Below are 10,285 nucleotides of genomic sequence, written 5' to 3'. Positions count from 1 at the left end.
GGGCGGGGCTGTAAAGTGAAGTAGATTTTACTCTCATCTATTATTCAAAACCATTCTATTTATTCTAACGTAAATTACATGCCAGTGTTTTATCTTTTTATTTATTTGTTTTTATTTTAAATCGTATAATGTCGGACTTTTTGCTCTGTCTTTGAGGAAAAGAAATGGGGCTCAGAGCCTCAAAATACTGAAATATGTATTTTTTAAATCTTTTCCTTCTAATTTGTTATTCTTTTCTAAATAACACACTGTTATTTACTCAACAATAACACACAATTATCCTTGTTTTTATTTATTCATTTAATTCTATAATCTTGGGCTTTTTAGCCGTAAATAAAGTCACCGGAAACAGACGGGACATTTCGAGCGATACACACAACAAACCCACTAAACTGATTACCCAAGATCCTCAGCTTGAAGCTCGTTGATTGGATGTTTTAGCCGCAATGCACGCTGGGATATGGTGTTAATAAGATATGATATCCGACAACGAAAAATAAAATAATACCTAATTCAGAGTGTTCTTGCTTTTCTCTTTGGAAGTCATCACATATAACGGCATTGTAAAACACGGTTCGGCTGCATTAAATATTACACATCTGCCGTAGTTCTTTATTTATAGAGCCCTGATGAGAAGACTTCTGGACAAACAGGAGAACTGCTGCCAAAACTGAATACTTGACGTGGATCATACATATATCAACAATTAAACAACATCTTCAATTTCTTTTCACAAAATACGTCTCCTTGCAGTATCAATAGTAATTCGGCTGACTATTATATTTGATCCAATTGGTATATAGGTTATATTTACACCATAACGGTGCACAGCTGATAGACAATAGAAGATAGATAGAAGATATTACTGATTTTCTTTGAATATCAGAATGTAAATACTGAGTTGAGAGAATAGTCAGGGGATTTGGGTGATGGGAGACACATCTATGGAATCACAATTTCAATAGCTTACCATTAAATTACGGATAGCCTATGCCTTTCTGTCTGTGATGTTTTACAAATCAGATATTAATGTGTAGAAGTAAAGCATGAGAAATAGTATAGCAATATCCTGTAAAATTATGTAAAAACATGAATAAAACTACACATTTTAAGATGTTATACATACATAAGTGTCCTACACTAATAATACAAAGTTATTATTAGTATGCTGTGTGTACCTTGTGTGCACCGCCTAGTGGTTAAAGCATGTTATTGAATTATTTTTGTTGAATAATGTTATTTGATTAAAACAATATTAAGAGTACATACTTTCATAGGGGGAAAGTAGAAGGTCAATGATAGAAATATTATATAGAATATAAAAAGTCAAGAAGATACTAAGTGATCTCTACAATAAAACAGTTTAGTGCCGTACACATAGGAGGATGTGCAAAACAGAAAAACGAATTAACCTTTATTAACACATTAAAGAATACTTTAGGTTAAGGTCTTCTTTTAAACAAGAAAAAAGCTTTGGGGGTATCTATCTACAGATGAATATTAAGCCTGACAAACTTAACGTCTAAAATATTGCTTTCGTGCAATGTTAACTATGTTGAAGCACTATTTTAACTGATATGATACACATTAATTATACTCTTATGTATGTAGATAGAATAAGAAATGTGCAGAATATGACAGTTTAATGGTGGAGGTATACACACATTGATAGATGTCTTGTAATGCGCTGTTGAGGAACCTGCGACCCAAGTTGTGTATAAGATCAATACACCTTAGAAAATCTTGAAATCTTGAAAGGGATGTGCAAAAAAGCCATTATACAGTTTTTAATTAACTATTAGTAGAGAATAACGAGGAATGAATATACTTTATAAAGATCTGCAGATAAATGTTTAGTCTTCTCAAGCACCAACTATCAAATATCTCTCCTGATTGTTGGCACTTGACAATCACCTTCCCTGAATTGTATTCAGGTGTAACTAAAGTCTGCTTTAAGGGTTGTTTATATTTCACATCATTAATCAGAATCTGCAAAGTAACTAAACTAAATGTAGTGAAGTAAAAATACCAGGTTAACCTCTGAATTGTAGTGGAGTAGAATAACAAAGTAACAATGAGCTGTCGTGTGGGTATATATTAATGCTACCCATTATGGATACAAGCGATTTTCACCCATTTAGTAATTACATGTTTTAAATGTGTACACACCAATGTGTTTCCTATCGCCTAAACCTCCAGGGCTGTACACAGTTTAATACTGTCAACTTCTAAATTTGGGGAAAACGTCTTTTAAAACTACAATTCCCAGTAGAGACGTGCCATAGAGAACAGGCTTGTTTGAGACAAGCAAGACCTGCGCAGACCTGCGCAGTTGCGATCAACGTCTTGCTAGTGCGTTGCATGATGGTTAGTCATTTTGTCCGACTTGCTCTGGAGGCTCGCCCACATGAGACTTTGAAATCTCGCGGGACAAAGACGCCCCGCAGCCTTGAGAGCGAGGCGAGTTGGCGCAGTTGCTCTCCACGAGCTGCGGAAGCGAAATGCTTGATGGGAAACGGCTCGCTGGTATCTCGAGCTGAGCGCTCATTGGTGGTTTTTACCACGTGCTGCTGATGAAGCTCTCCAATTGGCTGGCAAAAGTTTGTTGTTGTTTTGTGTCAGTTTTACGTCGCCACATCCATTCCCATTTTTCATCATTGTTCCACAATGTTTATCATCATGAAATTAATATCTATATATTTTATACTATACTGCTTACCGTTTTCATACTTTATATATCTTAGCATATTCATACACACTGTTCATACTGCTCTCAGGCTGATATCTAGTGTATTCATACCCCACTGTTTATTCATCATTCAATTCATTCTATATGTTATTCTGTAGATTGTGTACATTACTTTCCACTTCACTGCTTGTTGCACCTGGTTAGAAGCTAAACTGCATTTCGTTGTCTCAGTACCTGTACTATGTGCAATAGCAATAACGTTTCTCTTTAAGTTAAACCAAATCATTAAAATAAAATCTATTGTAATGTAATGATTTGGTTTAACCTTATTTATTGAATACATCATTTAAAATCATAAAGCTTAAAGTGGCAGCTAAAGAATTAACACAGCAGCAGGTCTGTTCAATGCATGCTCATGAAGCTTCATGTGTGCGGATCTGAAGGGACTGATCATTTGTAGCCTGTCCACCTATCAGTTTTGCAAACATTAAGAGGGAGGAGCATTTCTAATTATGGAACCCAGTCACTGGTGTGGTTCCTCATCATGACTGAATTAACAAACCTATATAAAGCAATGGAGATCACCTTTGTCTACAGTGGATACAATGGAATTTCCGCCATTGCAAACCCAGCCAGTCAAGCCGACTCCGAGCTGTCCGACTTAAGACGAGCTTTTTGATAGTGATGTTACGTATTGCGCCGAGGCTTCGGAGCGTGTGTCGGGTAATCCCCGAAGCTTTTTGTGAAGCATGTATCGAGGCTTGTATCATTTTGGGCCAGTGACGTCATCGATGACAAACGAAGCCTCGCTGCCTGTCGATACCACGTGACTGCTTCAGGAAGCGATTCAGATCGGTTGAACCGTTGAACCACAACGCTCATAATACCTGGATGTATAATAAGAACCATACCCCTCCTGTACCCGGGCCCGGTGACACGATGGAATCAAGAGAGCTCAGACCCTCACTTATAGAGGTCAGAACATGTCATAAGTATAAATAGATACAAGCATAAATAAATGTAGGAATAAAAACATGAATAAATAAATGAATAAATATGCTGCAGTGTTTTCAGTGAGATTCAGTGTGTGTGCTGCGGCTCAGCTGGAAAGCAGTTGACTCATGACCGCAGGGTCTCTGGTTCAAGGACTAGTCAATACGTATTTGTTGTTGTTTATAAAAGCTACAGCTAAATGAGATAATGTAGTTACTAAATGTATTCTTTGATATGGTTTAGCCTTTCTCAGGCTACAACATGGTTACGTTTATGAATATTATTAAGGAATACTATACAAATCCCTCTTTGCAATGTTTACCAGCCTCCTTAGGCTTTTCAATCACAATCATTCAACTGGAATAAAAACAATATTGTTAACATGAAAATATGATTTAATGTTCGTTGTTTAGAGTTATTCTAAGGCTTTACTCAATGGGAACTCGGTATGAGATACAGCACACTGTTGAGATGTCCAATCTGCCTGTTTTACACACTTTGACCAACAGGGGGTTTGTGTTCAAATGAAGCCCATGATGAAGCCTCATGAGATGAACCCTTTTGCGAACCAATTGGCTGGAAAGCTTCAAAGCTTCATAAGGCTTCATCTCGCCATCACTACTTTTTGACACCTCCCCCGGCTGCGATCGGCTACTCTCGTCTATTCGAGGCGAGCCGCAATGTGTCTCAAACAAGCCTCTTCTGTTACTGTACTTTCTTCTTAGAGGAAGTACAGAAACACGTAACTCTGGATTTGTTTTAATGTTTGAGGTGCAATAAACGACACAGCAGCTTTTTGTCATGTTAAAACTATTATTTTCTTTCTCACTCATGAGAGTAACAGCTGGCGAAATTACAGCCTCGCCTACTGATTTTAATTTAACCATAGGCTTATATCGAGCCCGATTCTCGATTTCAAAGGTGTGCTCTAAAATGATATTTATAAATGACTATTATCATTATTATAAGCAAGACAATAAATGGCAAAGATATGTAGAAAATAAACGTATTTGAGATACGTTCATAACAAACGTAACGTAGGAGAAAATACGTTTCTAGCTAAACGTAATTCAGAATGCAGTTTAGTTCTGTGGGAACGTAATTTTTAGGAGACAGGGTTGGGAAAATGTGTACGAACCATGATCAATACGCCCAAAGACACATTTCAAAATATCAGCTGTTTTTTGGTCACAATACTTGGTGACGTGTTCCTGATTGACCAAAGTAGGGAAGCTCATATTTATAGTCTCATATCTCAACCTCCACATTACACTGACATGTATACAGACATAATGATTGCTTAATCGTCTGGCATTTTATTTATCTGCATAGGCTTTGCTGCTAAAAATACATTGGAATAAAACAGACAAGGATCAATTTGGCTTTCACTGAAACAGCTCTTTGGGATCTGAGCTGGCTATCTGTGGTAGTATGGACTCTCTCCACACACACACACACACACACACACACACACACACACACACACACACACACACACACACACACACACACACACACACACACACACACACACACACACACACACACACACACACACACACACACACACACACACACACACACACACACACACACACACACACACACACACACACACACACACACACACACACACACACACACACACACACACACACACACGCACACACAGTACAAGTGAAACAGAAGGGAAATTAGAACAATTAAGTTCAAGTAAGACATACCATGATGTTGTCCACCCAAGTATACACTACAGCGAGTGCAGTGTGTGTTAACCGTATTCCTCTGCGTGTGCAGGTACAGGTACACATGCACTGCTGTGTGCATGTGTGTGCTTTATGTGTAAGCCCTAGTTGGGAATGTCACTCAGGGGGACAAGTCAGCCATGTCGGGCCGTGATGGAATGTGTGATGGACAAGGATCAGCAGCCACCTGGCCAATTGTCCTGGAAGGAAATTGTGCCTCTCCTCTTTTTGTCCTTCTGCCTTTGAAAAACTCAAATATCCCTTTTGCTCCTCCTCAGTTCCCCAGGTCTGACATTCAGACAGGAGGGTTCAACAGTCCAAGTGCAAGTGATTGCGGTCAAAAAAACATTAAAGGATATGGCTGATCATATTCTAAACCATTTTGTGTCTTTAACCAATCCCATGTTTCTTTTTGTTTGTCACAAACGGATCCCTGTAACAGATGAATATGAATCCAGAATCTGTAGAAATGGGACAAGATTTTGGAATCTAAAGCATTTTATTTGTAGTCAAAAGAGTATTGACACATTTAGAATTGAATGTATAGGTAAAAAGTGTCAAAAGCAAAAGGGGCGGAACACAATGAAAACATGCAATGATTGAACCAATTGGCTGTTGGCTACTGCTGAAAATAGTCCCCAAAAATACTCATATCAACTCATATTTTGGGTAACATTTGCCAAATCTCAGTGCCCTGCTGTAAGTAGGATATTATTTAGCCTTTTATTCCAAGACCACAGGCTGAGAAAGTGGTTTTCATTAGATCTGTTTGAAATAATAAAAATGATGTTAATCTTCATCATCATCATCAGCTTTATTCTCTAAGCACTATTGTGGCATTAGATCTGCACAGTCCATGTTTGCATGTTCTCGCAGCGTTCACTTGAGGCTGCTCTGGTTTCCTCCCAAACCTTCATCTCAGATTGAAGAGATATGAATGTCTTTTTGATGACTCTGCTCCTCCCCCTGCTTTCTGCCAAGTGCAAGCTGGAATAGGCCTCAGACACCTGTGACTTTGAACATTGTCATTATCATATAAAAGCAAAGTAAAAAGCCTATCATAAAGAAGAATTGTAGAAGAAAACATATTAGATATATATACATTTTTAAAGTTTTCATCTAAAAAACATTTCTTAAGGTAAACCATGGAGCGGCGGCATCTGTACCTGGGGTGAAATGACACGTCGCAAAACTCCGCTTTCATCTGCAGGACACATAAACAAATGCCTTTGTTCTTTCAAAGGAGAGAGGGGCCGAAAGCCACAACAAACAGGCTGAGTGTCCTGTGCAGGGTGTGTGTGTGTGTGTGTGTGTGTGTGTGTGTGTGTGTGTGTGTGTGTGTGTGTGTGTGTGTGTGTGTGTGTGTGTGTGTGTGTGTGTGTGTGTGTGTGTGTGTGTGTGTGTGTGTGTGTGTGTGGGTGGGTGGGTGGGTGTGTGTGTGTGTGTGTGTGTGTGCGTGTGTGCGTGTGTGAAAAGAAGAGACGGGGAAGAGGAGAGAGAGCAGAAAGAGATCAAAGCAGGGGATATGTTTTTGAATCTCTGTGTGGGAGGTGAAGCCTCACCTACCCAGAATGCCTTGCCTCGCTCCTTCCAGCCCACTCAGGGTTTTAGGAGGATCACTTATCTTTGCAGCGAGCGTATGCTATCCCTCCATCAATCATCTCCCTTTTTTTACAATAGGAGAACTGCGACTTGGTGTGAACAAGCAGTCGACCTCTGATCGGTGATAAATAACCTGCTTCTCCCACGCACAAGACACAAGACAGAGCAGAGAGTCTGCAACATCTCCAACAGAGCCTCGGTTGCATTTCACAGCAACCGAGGCTCTTCTCCTAAACAGGATCAGAGCCCATCCCCCCTCTCATGAAGGGATCGAAGTGTCTCTTTTTAACTCAGCGTGAGAATCTGCAAACAGATGTCTGCACACACACAGTGATCACCGTGCCCTCTCACACACACATGGAAAGCCATAAAGGTCTCTGTGTTGCGTCGTCAGTGTCTTAAGGCAGTGTTTATCTTTGGCAGGCTGAAGAAAACAAAGCCATCGATTTCTAATCCTAATCCCCCTCTACTGCTTCGCTCCTATTGATCATCTATCCATCCTTAATGAGATATGGAGAGCTGATGAAGGACAAAACTTTGGCTGCTGGTGGTGTGCCACCGTCTTTCACCTCAACCCATGTCTTTTCAATCATTCTCCCTGGCTCGTGGGGCTTTCACAGACCTGACACTCTTTAAGCTGGAATGGTAAATAAATGCAGCAATGGTGCTTTTGAAGAGGTTTATCAAACCTTGAGGCTTGCAGAGCTCTGGAGGTTTGCTGGAAACAAATTGAAATTGGATGACAGGGATGAATGCACTTAACAGTACACACAGAAGCACATGCATGCATACACAGTGTGGATCGGGTTTCAGTCCAAACACCAGTTATAGTATTTCTAGCAATGTCTCTATGTCAGTGATGTTCTCTGATAAAGACATCTTTCGCAATTCTCTCTTGCTGCCACTTTCACATGATTACGTCTGCTCTCTCTTTCTGTCTGCTTCAGTGGAGATGGTTCGATGGTCATGTCGAAGGAACTCAGTTTCCCTTAGATGAGTTAATTATCTTCTTCCCTACTAACTTTCATTGATTTATCAATGCCTATTATTGGCTTATTATGCTACTCTTCATTCCTGCTGAGAGCTATTTTTCTGTATTCATCGTATTGTATGTTCTTTGTGCTCTTTAAGATTTAGCAAAAACTACAATTTTCAGCAATGAACTTACCCATATGTTTGGTATACGATTGAAATGTACATCTTGATTAAGGACATCTTGACTGCACACACTTTCTGGCACAGCCTTTCAACCAATTCCTAAGCAATCACACATTTGTAGGGCAGTGAATAGTGAATGTTTGACCCTCTGTGATCCTCTGTCGTTCTGATGCTGTGACCACAGCAGGATTTGAAAGGAGGAAAGAAATGTCAACACACCATGTCTTTTTGTAGGCAATATCATTCTATGGACCTGCTCAACCCGAAACTGGACAGACACAATGTCAAACACTGAACTAGATTGTGAGGAAAGTTCTGCAACACCTGCTGCTGATGTTGGAGATCTTTAGATGGTATTTGTTTTGTTTGTGCACAGACTTGTAGGATTAATGTTAATCACAGTGGTATTCCCTTTTGGGATCATGGGTACACAATGAATCTGATGTGGGAGGTCCACCAGACACAGCCCACATTCCTCAGGATTCACCTCTGAGAGCAAGTTTCACGGACATCCTGGACTTACTGTGAGGTACCGTCACACGCAAATGCAAACAAGAGATGAAACAAGAGGACAATCCAAGCGTAGGAGCGCGACCCTGAAGACGCAGCATTGCTTTGCTTGCAGAACTTTTGGAAAATTGGATGATTTTGGGGATATATGCATGTCACTGCAAAAAATGGCACCCTGGGGATGTTTTTCCCTAAGTGTGTGATAATGGCTGCAGCAGAAGTCATTAATAGAAGGCTAATGTCTGTCAGATGCTACCTGTCCAGCAGCAGCAGCAGCAGCAGCAGCAGCAGCAGCAGCAGCAGCAGCAGCAGCAGCAGCAGCAGCAGCAGCAGGGAGAGAGAGCCAGGACACGAGTGACTGGCCAGCATAATGAGAGGGACATGGCTTGCCAACCTGGGCAGATGCTCCTCTAGTGGGGCTGAGTGTGTGTGTGTGTGTGTGTGTGTGTGTGTGTGTGTGTGTGTGTGTGTGTGTGTGTGTGTGTGTGTGTGTGTGTGTGTGTGTGTGTGTGTGTGTGTGTGTGTGTGTGTGTGTGTGTGTGTGTGTGTGTGTGTGTGTGTGTGTGTGTGTGTGTGTGTGTGTCTTCTCATTTTCATGGGCCCTTTCTGCCTCCTTTCTCCAAGTATTTCTCATCAACATCATCGAAAAGCACATCTACACACACAAACTGGTCGCACACATACAGACAACTTCATGAGGGTTACCGTGGGAATGCCCGTGGCATTATGTCAGTCATTGAGGTGGGGATTTTAATCCTGAAACAAATCTAGACTTTGTGTTGTGTGTCTCCGGCTGTGTGTGAGTGAGCGTGCCCGTGTAGAAAGCCAATCTCACACCCATTAGATTACGGCTGGCCGCCCAGCAAAGGCCCCCCACTGCCACTCCCACATGGAGGAGCGAGCAGGATTAGCCAGCTCTATACCCACCCTAATCTGGGGACAAAAACCCACAATCGCCTCCCACTGAGACGCGGAGACAGAAAGATTCAATTTGATGAGCCCCTTCTCAATATAACAAGCGTGTCTTTTAGGGTTAAAATGACTACTGCTCACTCTAGCATCAGTCAATGTGGATTCAGCCTCTAAACGGTGTCCTTTTTATCCCTATGATCGATCCCTTTTATAACAATTTAGAACACCTAGGCCGTGCTCTGTGGCGGGGAATGCAAATGGGAAAGCTTTTCAAACGTCTGCGGCCATGCTCGCAGTTCTATGAGGCTGCACTACATCAAAGCAATGTGTTGAGCTAAATGCTGACGTAGGAATAATAGCCAGTTGGAATGCAAATGTTGATGTTTTTAATGTGTATTGTTTGTTAATCGCCGTAATTTAGTGTATTAGCATGCTAGTATTCGTTACTTAGCGCTTAACACAACAAATCAGTTTGACTTGAATGTTATCAGTTTTGCAGGTATTTGGTCATAAACCAAAGTAATAGACTATATTTCGACCTGATGATTGCTCTAGAGGAAAAGTCAGATGTTCACCAAAGTTGATATCATTCATTAATTCATCCTCAAGTTTGTGCCAAATTTGATTAAAATCCATCCAATAGTTGTCAAGATATTTCACGCAGAGCCACACATAT

This window comes from Pseudochaenichthys georgianus, chromosome 17, assembly GCF_902827115.2.
Source record: "Pseudochaenichthys georgianus chromosome 17, fPseGeo1.2, whole genome shotgun sequence".
NCBI lineage: Eukaryota > Metazoa > Chordata > Actinopteri > Perciformes > Channichthyidae > Pseudochaenichthys > Pseudochaenichthys georgianus.
This window is presented reverse-complemented; position numbering follows the sequence as displayed.